Here is a 12,535-nt window from a genome sequence, read left to right on the forward strand (position 1 = left end):
TGGCTCCCATGGAAGTTGCATGTTTTAGAGCCTCAGCTCCTTTGAACCAGTCACTGAACTTGATAATTTTAAGAAGGAGCTATGACTTTAAAAGTATAGTATAATCTCAAATTCTTCTACTTCTTGAGATGACAATTTTCACGACTTTCACAATGTTTTGGATTTTCTGTACAAATTGCTGCCAATAACAGTGTGGACAAACCAGGAACCAGTCCATGCACAGCCCAAAGAGCTGCAAAGAGGCATTGCATTTCCTTTAGGTCTTATTTCACCAGGCTGGAATGATGAGCAGTGACACACCAGAGCTCTTGCTGGTGTGCGCATTACATACACATTGAAATTAACGGGAATTTAATCAACCCAGGTAAATGCCTTTTTCATACTTCCAGTGAGACTATAACTGTTTCTTTTGGGCACACTGCAGTCTTACCATTGACACTAGCCTTTGTAAAACATAAATCAGAAAGCTATATCCAGTATAAAACTCTATTTCTATAGAGAGATTTTAGAGAATTAAGGTATCATAAAGATGACATGAACTGACAAAATCTGAGACAACTTTACCTCCTTAATTTTCTTATTCATATGCTATCATTGGGGACTAAACATTCCTTCCTTGGTAATTTCTTGCTAGTGGAACGTGTTTGTTTTTGCAACATGACTAATGGGTTCACACAGTTCAGAACTCTAAGCGTCTTTAAAATCTTTTATACCTGCAAACATTTTTAAAACACATTTTAAATTGCCTTTGGCACAAGCACACTAAAAATATCAGAGGGTGTAACAGTCAAGTCATAATTTAAGCAATTGGAACCTGTAAAGCACTAACTTCTACATTTCAAAAATAATTTATGCATGCACTGTGGGAAAAACTGGCATTCTTTTTTCTTTTTGTTTGTTTGTGTACAATGAAAGAAGGAAATATGCCTTCCCTTAACTGGTGGGTCAGGCAGGGCAAATGCCACACTACAATGGCACTTTTTGTTTCAGCCTGGGTTACCTAATAGCTCAGAGCTCACAGAACACTTTTTCCCTGCAGCTGGGGGGGATGGGCCTGGCTCCCTTTGAAAAAGAAAAAGAAAGAAAAAAGGGAAGGGAAAAGAAGGTAAGAGAAGAAGGAAGGAAGGTATTAGCTCCCTATGGATGCTAACTGTGAAGCAGGGAGCACGGTGAGTGTGGAAATTACAGGCCACACAACTTTCTCAGTCTCACTTGAGAAAGTGGCCTGGGAATTCATAAGGAGGAATTAAAGCAATCCTCAGAGACAGAAAACAACCTTGCGGGTGCTGTTTGTCTGTTCCTTGTTTTCTTGCAAGAGAAAGTCGAGGGGTGGTGTACCCCACTTACCAATGATAGTGATGTGTTAGTTTACTAACTGATAAGAGTTTTCTTTTATGTACTTTCACGTATTGTTCTATAAAAAGGCCCTGAAGTAATAAACGGAGAGAAATTCTCCTGATCGACTCCACAAGAGAGTCTGTGTCGTTCTTCTCACCGTTCCCAATCGAGCGACAGCTCCCCATTCAGATGCTCCAAAGGCCAAAGGTTTGGAAACTCCACCAGCCTGGAGCTCATTTATCAAAAAATTCAGATTCAGGAAAAAATACTAAAGCACTAACACTATTTTTCTCTCATTCTCTTTTCTTTTTCTTTCTCTCATGTTATTTTCCTAGCTCTCTCCCTTCCCCCCACCCCCACCATCTCTTAAGAAATGCCCACTCCAACCAAAACACAAACCTTTGGCTTTTTTCTGCCTTTTCAAATCAGCATTGCATCTCACTGAAGCTGAATCTGCAAGTTTACCCTTGGTGTCTTCGTGGTACCTCCAAACTGGCTGTCAGCTAGAAGACACCATTCTTAATCTAGAGATGGAAAAATGCTTACTGTTTTTACCCCAGTTATGTTCCCATAATCTCCTCCAGTTTTGTTGCAATCGCACCTTTTTTTTTAAGTGTTTGCTTTTTAAATATCAGCATTCCTAGATCACATTGATTAATTTTCAGGAAAAAACATACTGAAATGCAGGAAAACAGCTATGATGTGCATTGCTTTCTCTGTTTCATCTTGTGATTCTTCAGCTCCACAGAAATATTGTAAGCAAACTAGGTGTATCAGAACTGCTTTGGAGGTATCATTTAATACTCAAAGGAATACCAAGTCATCTCCTGTTATATGCATAAAATTCGGAGCCTCCTCAGAAAACTTGAACTTATTTTCTTTCCTTCTGCTTTTCAAAACCAACGAGGGCCAACAAATGCAAAGAAAAAAAGAGTAAACTTTGAAGCTGAAATTTAAAGCAATGAAAGTCAGGAAGTTCAAAAGTTAATGTTCCTATGGCTGTGTTAACTTGGCCATGTTGCAAATAGATCATGCAAATACTTCAAGCTATTTTGTTAAGGGCCTATAGTACTGTGCCATAAAGCATAATAAAACATGCTGTTTCCTTTTCATGTGGAAACCAATTTGTATGAGGAACAGTACAGTGTATTTCTACTGCTGATGCAGACTTCTCCACCACAAGTCAAGTATCTCTGCCCCAAGGCACTTCTCTGTTCTGACAATGCTGGTGTCTCATTGGAATCCAGCTTCCCCTTCTTTCGTTTAAGAGCTTACATGCTGACCCCCCTCCCCGCAGGAACAAAGGACAACTTCTCTCCTGACTCGTTTGCCTCATCAGAAAATAATCTGTCTTTCCCCTTGAGATCAAAGAACACTTGTCACAACGTTTCCATCCCTCACTTAGATGAAATTCAAACAAATGGCCTTGTCGATCATCTCTTCCTTTCTGTTCTTCACCATCCTGGTTTTTACCAAGAAGCATATTGATACCCCAGTGCAGTAGAAAACACAATCCTACATCTATTAAATAATCAAACACTCATCCTCACTACAGATGATGAAATACATACATGTAAAATATTCTGATTTAGCAAAGAATTTCTTTTACTCTCCTTGAACTTTTTGTTTGTCTTCTGTGTTTTTAATATACATATTGCCATGTGCTAATGTTAAAGGAGATCAGCCCCCAGAAAATGTGCCTTCTTCTTGGTTATATTTCTTAGCTCCACTGAGAGCTAACCCACCAAAGCTGGGTCAGTGTTAAGTAAGCAATGTCTGAAAAACCATCACTTTCACTATCCTCTCCGTCTTGGACAAGCATACTCATCAGTTGCATTCTTCAACTCAGAGCTAGGAGACTTTAAAGGCAAGGATTGTGGTTTTGAACTATATTCAAAAACCTCAGGAAAAGGAAAACAGCTCTAATGTGTTCACAATACCCTTACTTGATGTGACCTTTGTACTAATTAATTTTCAAGCACTAAAGTCTTCATAGAAGTACAACCTGCTTAAGAATGAATGAATACCTGACTCAGATCATGGTCTGACAGAATGGGATGGAATAGTTTGGATACACTGAAAGCATTGTATATGGATTCAGCTACATGACAACTTGATTTATTTGCAATCCAAAATAAGTTCCTAGGTTGAGGTTTGAATTATTCCAGACAACACAGTAAGCTCTTCCTACAAGCCCTTCCAAGTTTAGCCGCTTGTTCACTGGTGCCAATTTTGCTCAGACACTTTTCAGCCAACTTTTCTTCATTTTTGGTCTTACCCAAGCTGTATAAGCCAGATGTAATGGTAGGAGACCAGTTATTACCTGCAGCGTCTGCCAGCATAATCCACCCTGTGTGACCTGTCCATCACACATATGTCATACGGAATCAGAGGTAATGTTGCACACATCCTTCAGAAAGGGCGAGAAACTACTGCAGATGTTCAGTACACTTCTTAGTGTGCAGCTAGTAAGAAGGACTCAAGACACTTCTGTGTTTTTTGGATCCTTCTTCATCTCTCAGGAGAGACAACCATATTCGACTGACTGTTGTGAAGTCGAGTACCAGAAAGATGCGAAAACTTAACTGAGCATTATTCACAGATAATTAAGAACATATGGCATCTTCATTATCTAAATGTTGATAATTTTTGTCATTAAAAATACCAGTTATTCACTGCACTCCTTTACAAGCTTGAAAGGCAAGAGTATGTTTATGCTGAGTACGTGTATGGAAACCTGAGAATGTAAACAGGCTCTTTGTGACCAACTGTAATGACTGCAGAGTGAGATCCAGTTCTGCCAAATTCTGCATGGGCAAATTCTGCACAGCTGCCTGAGGTGATGCTGTATTCACTCCTCCAGCAAAGGGCATTCCCTGAGCAGAGGGGTTGTCAAGCTTGAGACAAGCCCACAGAGATTTAAGCTTAGGCCTAAATCGGATTGTGGTGGTTTGGCCGTTTACTGGCAATGCAACAATTCAGAATAATGAAGGTAAGTCTGAATATGCCTTTGTAGGACAGGAGGCTCAATTAATGCCAAGAAGCAACAGGTGGACAGAGCAATAAGACAGGTTGGAAGGAGATGAACACGGTAATATGAGCAGGTAATATGAACATGATTTTAGCCCAGCACCTGCCTACCTATTAACAGCTGGCAGAGTCCTGTAGGCATTGTGGAAGATGGGAATTATGCTAAAACAATACTAAAATAAAGTAAAACTAAAAGAACCCCACCATAAAGCCCCAGCAATAAAAACTCTTCTGCTATTCTTTTAGATAGCTTTTCTCCTGGTAGTAGATCAAAGGTATTCAGCTATAAATATCTGACTTTTCCACAGATAGTATCTATGAACCCGATCATGAACAAATAATTTGGTCTGTGAAAACAGCCCAAGCTGAAGTCATCAGCTAATTGTACAACACTAGTGTTTTTTGCACAATGGACTGAGGCCATTCCTGCTCAAAGTGTATACAAATGACTAATCTAAAATTATTTTTAAAAAGCATGTTCAAAACTTTTGAAAAAAGTGGAAGGAGAAGGTAATAAACAAGTGCACATCATAGTCTACCTAGAAAATTACCAATCAAATCTCCTGTACATTTACAGTGAACAGCTGTGCTTTTTTCTAGCTTCATACATTTCTGTTCTCCCACATTACTGAAGCTAATTTGTTTAGAATTTTAGCAACAATTTCTAGCAGCTGTTGTAACAATTATAAACTATATCAAATAACTAAGAACTTCAGCAACCTATTTCTCTCATAGTAAGGATGCAAAAGATTATTTGCCGTTCCAACTACTTGATAGTGAAAATGAAATAATCAGTTTTTTGTTGCCCAGATGTTATCCAACTTGTGAAAAAATAATTTGTTAGAGGTCAGATAAAAGGACACACAATGCTGAAGCGTAAAATCCCACAAACATTGGATATAAACTAAAGATCTATTCACATGCATTTGTATCATCATCAGGGAACCAAATCTACTTTGTTTATGGTTACTTTAATTTTCAGTGCCTTTTTTAAATGTCAGTAAAACTGAAGAAAATGCTGTTAGGGAATGAGTCTCCCTTTTTCTTTTTTTTTTTTTTTTTAGGGGTAAAGTTAGCAAAGGCAAACCACAGTAAAATTCTTTCAACTAAATACGTAATAAGCACCACAGGAACAAACTCCCATGTAGTGAGACTACTTTTTATACATATGATTTAGATTTGATTATTCAAATATTAATGAACATTTACAACACAACAATTATTAAAAACCCTGTTAATATTGTAGGGTTAAAATGTCATTCAGGGAAATTAATCATAAAAGGATAAATTATTGATAGTATCTATACACAGGAATACAGCATGCATTTGGTTGTATACTAGTAACAACAACAGCCACAATTAGAAATCACATTAAGAATATTTAATTTTAGTGTTGTCACTTGCATTATGCTGTAGTTTCAAGCGCTAGCCAGAATAGCTGTATTTACAGCATAAGGCATGTAAATAAATCTCAAACTATCAGCTAATAATATATTTTTCATTATTAGCCAAGAGGGACAACATCAGAGGCAATATAGCTCATAAAACACTGCTCCAAGAAAAGAACCATTTGACAGATCATATTTCAGCTCACATGTAGGCCAATTTTGTCTCTTTTTCAGGTTTGAAAATTTGACTGTTAATATCTCACTATAGATCTTTAGTATATCCAAAGAGATTTTCATTTTTTTTATTATTAATACTGCTATACTACAATGTATAATTTTAAAATATTTGAAAGTATGCTTTTATTTTAAAGGTGTTTTATATAGAAAATAGTTGAACTAGCTTTCCAGAAGCAATCAATTAATTTTGTCGGGCCTTGTTTTTCCAAATTCATACCATTTTGTTTATATTTGATGTCGTCCAGTAAATTCTTTAGCCAGCAGGCAATTACTTGGAAAAAGGAATTCTTCCAATTTATTTTGGATGGTTTTATATACCCATCTCAAGTATTAAAGAAAAAAAAAAAACCTTTAGTTTAGGAAAATATAACAACCAAGATTCCCTAAACTCTCGAAGCATCCAAAACAAAAATAAAGAGACAGCTTCATAGTGATGGATGAATTTCATGTACCCAGGGCAATGTCCAGGACTTACAATAAAGCATATTTTCAACACATCTGCAGCCATTTCTCCCACAAGAGTCTGCATATTTGCCCCTATTCCAGACAAGTGAGCAAGTGTCCTTTGTCTCCTGCTCAACATGCCAAATCTCCTGCATCTTTCGACTCTCCTCCCTTCTCTCCTGTCTCCCCAACCTGATCCTGGAATGTTTTGGCCACGAGGTTAAGAAAGATTCCCCCATTTATCACAACTGCCAAGCACAACAGGGTCACAGTCCCAGCCCCAGTGCTATCACTTAGCTAATCCAGCCCCAGCACAGGCATGAAACTTCAAAGATATTTTGCCACGGGCAAAAGTTAGTCCTTATTTGCTTTAAAATCCAAGTATCAATCAAGTTAAACTGTGCTTCAGTGGAGCTAACAGTCTGAATGTTCAGAGCAACATGGACATTTGGTTCTTAGCTTCGGCTCTAATTGAATGCAGAGCTCACCTGGGATAGCAGCACAAATATTTCAAGTACAGCAAAAATCTCATAATGGGACAATTCCTTTTATCCATGCAAACACCCTCGATAAAAAGAATTGTTCTTGTGTAAAAACACAAAAGAACGTTCTGGTGCATATGAGCAAATAAATACAGAATACACAGAGAAAATCTGTTTATGTTAAATCACTTCAGATTTTTTTACCTTCCTAAGGCTTTATTATGAGTTATACCAGATGAGCAGCCAAACTTATGTGATTGTAAAGGTTAATGACTTTTAAATATGCCTGAAATTAATGTGAAGAACAATTATGAATTTACTGTGAAAACAAGCAAAATACTTCTATTCAATATCTAGGAAATAAATAGTCAATTAACCCTAGATAAAATAATATGTAAATTTTACTATCCTGGGACTCTGCTTAGAGATTTCTGTTCAACCTAATGCAAACTTTGCAACAATTATGCTTTTTAAGTCAATCCAGGTTCTTAGTCAAAGTGTATTTTTAACTGCATCCTTCTAGAGCTAAAAAGGGATCCATCTTAATATCAGCTTTTAAGAAAATCTTCATCTTTTCTGCAGATATTTACTTATAATTGAATACTGTTTAGTTATGTATTAATTCAGAGCAATGACTGAGTGTTGCAAAGAGAAATAAACCACACAAATAATATCTTTCCTGTTAAGCTATTACTGAAATGTATATTATTTATTTTTTCCAGGAATATGATTGAAAATATCTTTAATAGAATAAAATATAAAAAGGAAGCAAGTAGCATATTAGCTACAGCATTAAATTCTGCAAACTGCTCACGTACCCTTTGTACATAAATTTAATACAGCCATGATCTGCTTTTATTTAAAAATACTGAAACATGTTAAATTTTTAATCTCTTGTGAATAAAATTCACTAAATAAGTTTTACAATTCAAAGTTTAAAACTGAACAAAGTGTGAATTATTTCCTCCAGTCTCCCAAAGTAGTAAATTCAATAAAATGACATATGACTCTTTGCAAGGACAACAACAGAAAAGAAAAAATAAAAATTATACGTAAGTAAGTGAACGAGACAGTATGCAGTGTGGTTTTTCATCTGCTTCTTCTATTTAACAGAATGTACAGACATTTTCACAAACCACATTCTGTTTAAGAAAATAACCTTGACTTCTAATTTCTGCAACAGATGAATTAGCTTCCTTGTATGCACACTCTAACACACACATATATATGTGCATGCATGATCACACAAACATACAAACATATCGATGTCTACCAAAGCCAAATTCAAGTTCTTTTGCTTGATATTATCTACATTCACACAAGGTTGCTGCTATTTGATTTGCTGTACAATTTAACAAGATATACTTTTACAGATCTCAAATTATCTTGGAAAAATGCTTTGGCAAGAACTGTTTTTTAATTCAGGAATTCAAAATACTACTAGGTTTATCCACTCTTTTCAAATTTACTTTAGAAAAAATTTTAACGGCACAAAAGTTACTGAGAAAGTCAAAAGCTGTTCAGCTGAAATGTATTTCAGAAAATAGTGAACAGACCAAGAAAAGAAACATGTAACTGGATCCTGCTGCTTGCTGCTTACCAGACCACAGGCACAAAATCGAAGAACTTACTGGCTGCAAGAATTTATCATACCTTTCTTCCAAAGATGTTCCCTACCTATTACAGATCCCTGTGGCTGTAAATGCCTGTTTACAGCTGGACCAAATTGCCTTGCACTTTCTTTCCTGGGACTTTGCTTGCTGCTCTAGGATAATAAAACAGCACTCCCAGAGCGAACCCCGGCTGAGTTTCCCTGAATGAAACAGACATTTAAGGAGCAGAAATCCCCATGCCAGCTCCCACCGTGGCCTCTGCACTGCTGCTCTTGCTGCTGTGCGGACCTCACGGCAGGGAACAGTGTCTGAGTACAACAGCAGCACATGCACATGGGTCCCCTGAAGAAAGCTTTAATCACAATATATTCACCAAAAAAAATGGTATATTCAATTGCAAAGTGCATTAAAAATAATAGATGGCATTACAGAGACAGTAAACGTTGGAGGAGGTAGGACAGATACTGTAGCATATTTGCACTTCGGCATGATTTTGTTCCAAATGCATGTCTAATCAACATAGGAATTAAATAAAAGAATTTGAATTAAGTACTAGAAAAAAAATTGGGTCCACAGTTTTTGTAGTTTAGGGATAATTAATTTGAATTCAGCTTATGTCTAGACACCTGTCTTAGCCCACTGGCCTTTAAGTGTCTCTTATAAATATGTTGTACTATGTATATGTATTATTGAATAATACACCAAGGAACTGCTCCCAGACATAATATTTGCAGCACATTATAGAATGACACATTTTATTTCTTACAGTGCAACGTCCTGTGGTAAACAAAAGCTGCTCCTGAAAGAACCTGATGGATGAATCCAGTCCTGTGATCTATCTAAACTCCTGCACTCTAGAGCCACCACAAAGACCTTCCTCCAAAACCAAGTTTGAAACTGCTATTACAGGAATTAAAATCAAATCTCCTTTTCAGAACATAATCTGAATGAGAATCAATACCCATCTATATTTCCCATTTTATCACAAAACAATACTAGCATCGATATTGCAAATTAAAATCTATCAAGACCTTACCTCAGTAGTCTCTGAAGAACAGAAACCAATTCCCCAGATATGCAAAGTCAGTTTCCAGGACAAAAAAAAAAGAAGAGAATATCTGTTATGTTTCACGCTAAATAACTTCCACTGCAGAGCAGCTAAGGTGTGCAAGCAGGTTTTCGGCACCAAAGAGCTTTTGTATCGGTCAGCTAGGTTTTTTTAAACTCGGGAAAACTGAAGACATTTTCTTCTCCCTTGAACTGTCACACCGAGCCTAGCACAGCCCAGTTACTTAAGTTAACTAGGAGGAGATCTAGATAGTAAACAAGCTTGGCTCTGTCCAATGGCTTTCCACACCCTCCTGTTTATAGTAAGATGACTTGCATTCAGAGGTCACCCCATCAACAGCTCCTGTCTTTCAGTGGGTATCTAATGTGCTGCATTTATCCCAAGGCTCTTTTAATGAAACCACCTTCCTGGTCCCTGCTCACCTCCTGTCGCTATGACACATCTGCTCCTTATTGTGTAAAGCCCTATTAAGTGTTAAAATATACAGAAAAGTCATACCTGGGCATATACTCTGCAAGTAATTCAGGTATTTATAAGTGCTTACCTTGTCTGTGAATATTAGCAACAGAAAGTCTTTTTCAAGATCAAAGAATTTTGCCAGCGACATTCATCTTGTGAATAAAAGAAATTCAAGAGGAAGGAAGATGGATGTCATTGTTTGATCTGGATTTAAAACTTTTACAAATACTCCCCAGAAGGATAATGCATGTGTCTGTGCCAGATAATATTTACTTGAATATGTTAACATGCTGGAAACAAGAGATGAGGAGTGTCCTCGAGCTCTGCTGTAAAATGATACAGAGCCAAGAAAAACAAGGGTCAAGTGCCAGGACCCCAGTGAAAACACCAAGTCAGTTCTGGGCTGAAAGAATACATGGAATTGATGGTTCTTACAAAACACAGTACAACCACAGCAGTGTAGAGCCTCCTAGCTATCATTTTTTAGGCAAACAAATGCTACTGGTTACAAGAGGTTTGTGATCCAACTGGCAGTTGTTGTTTTCTTCATTCAGCATTGCAAATCAAAAGAACAAACCACCTGCAAATTGCTTATCACAACAGATAGAGCTAAATTAGCTGTATCTTAAAATAGGGACAAGAAAATGGCGTTTAGTATTTTCCTTCAAAAGTCTTACAAAAATAAGAACTCCAAATTTCCACCAGTACTTTTCCTCACTCTTTAGCCATCGGGCAGTGCTAGGAAGTTCAGCCTTGTTTCAGTGGGGATATGAAACTGAAGATGGCACTCTCTCCCCATGCAAACACAAGCCTGACTACTGCTCAGAAATGCTCTTTGAGTGAAAGTTACACCTGTAGCACATTTTCAGCACCATTTTTTGTCACCGCTACAGCATCAAAATGACAGATAGCAGCTTGGCTCTGCTAAAGCTAATAAAACAAGATTGATGAACTGGGCTAGAAAGCCATGTCAGTTCAGATTAGGATATTTGTGCCATCATTTAACAGGTTCCATGCTTTATTATTAGAATGGAAAGTCAGGACTGTAAGGACCACAAATAAATGCATCAATCCAGATGCCAAAAAAAGGTACCTTTTTTTGGTACTTAAACCATCATTAAGACTTAATGAAGTTTAAATACAAAAGTTTTTCTCATGTGAAATCTCACTCTACTTTTAAAAAACACTTGCACTTAGAAATACAATATATTTCCTTAAACAGGTGCCTGTCAGATGCTATAATCTCATGCACTGAAATCCAAGCAATCCTCACTTTACTGCATTATGTGGTATAAATGAAGGTCCACCTCTTTGACAATGAAAACCCACTGAAGCATATTTAAAGTACTGAGGAGAACATAATCAGCTTTCAAATGTTGTTCTTGACATTAGCTTTGGGCATAACCTCATTCTTAATTGCTGAAACAACACGTCAGATGTGGAAGGTGGCTAAACAAGATTGGTTGGAGTTTTCAGTACCAAAAGAAAGGAAACAAAGGAAAAATCTATTGCAGAAAATGCTGCTGAAGACTGAAAACACCAGGGTGTACATGAACAGAGGGCCCCAAGGCTCTAATCCTATTCAATGAGTTGCAGAGAGTTCTCAGAGTAGTAGAGAGTCATCACAGTAGCAGAGAAAGAGCAAAATTTGTCTCTTCTCCCAGGCATCAGGCAGAGGAAAACCACCCTGGGCTTGGGCTCCACCAACAGTTAAGGAGCACACCACCTCTCCCTCCACTCAACCCTGTGTGCAGGAAGTCCTCACTCAGCAGCTTCAATCCAAAGCAGACTGTTTGCCACTCCCTGCCACCACTTCACCTCTATATTCCTGTCTTCTGTCGCACACAAACACTGAGAATGAAAGGACCAAAGAAACAACTACCAGCCATCCTCCTTTTCCCAGTTACACAAGACAACTTTATTGTTTCTCAGCTCTGGATGCCTGGAGGCAAAGTACAGTCCCACACGCTTGTCAAGGTGCTTATCATGTAGTGGCAATAAAAAATTTCTATGCCAGAATTTGGTGAACAAACTAGTAGTGTCAAGAGACTGAACCAGAGAAAATTATCACATCTACAGCATGTGCTCCTTTTTCAGACTGACTGTCAGGGAAACCACTGTCCCAACATCCCTGCAATGGATTAACTTCTCTGCAAACTGAGATTACTAAGGGGGAGATGTTAGTTATTGACACATAGATCAGAAACGTCTTCATGTTCTTATTTTTAACATCATTCTAAGGACACAAATGTAACAGAAAGGAAAACAGCAGACATGAGCAAAGAAAAACTGCAGTCATTTCAGAAAATATAAAAGCATGAAATGGTAAGTATTTTGAATTTCTCAATTAGTTCTGCAACCGAAATTGCTTGGTTTAGCGCCCACAGTAGTGAAAATTACTTACAATATTATTTTTTCCCATTCTAAACTTTGTATTAGATGCTGTTGCTCCCTGTTTGCCTGCAAAAAGGAGAA

General features: G+C 37.4%; 1 protein-coding gene across 10 annotated transcripts in view; it reads right to left on the reverse strand.

Annotated features, from left to right (window-relative positions):
- The window catches only part of EYA4 (EYA transcriptional coactivator and phosphatase 4), a 145,106-nt gene that overhangs the window by 75,218 nt on the left and 57,353 nt on the right, over positions 1–12,535 (reverse strand). The window lies entirely within an intron of this gene.

Source organism: Parus major, chromosome 3 (genome assembly GCF_001522545.3).
Source record: "Parus major isolate Abel chromosome 3, Parus_major1.1, whole genome shotgun sequence".
NCBI classification, from domain to species: domain Eukaryota; kingdom Metazoa; phylum Chordata; class Aves; order Passeriformes; family Paridae; genus Parus; species Parus major.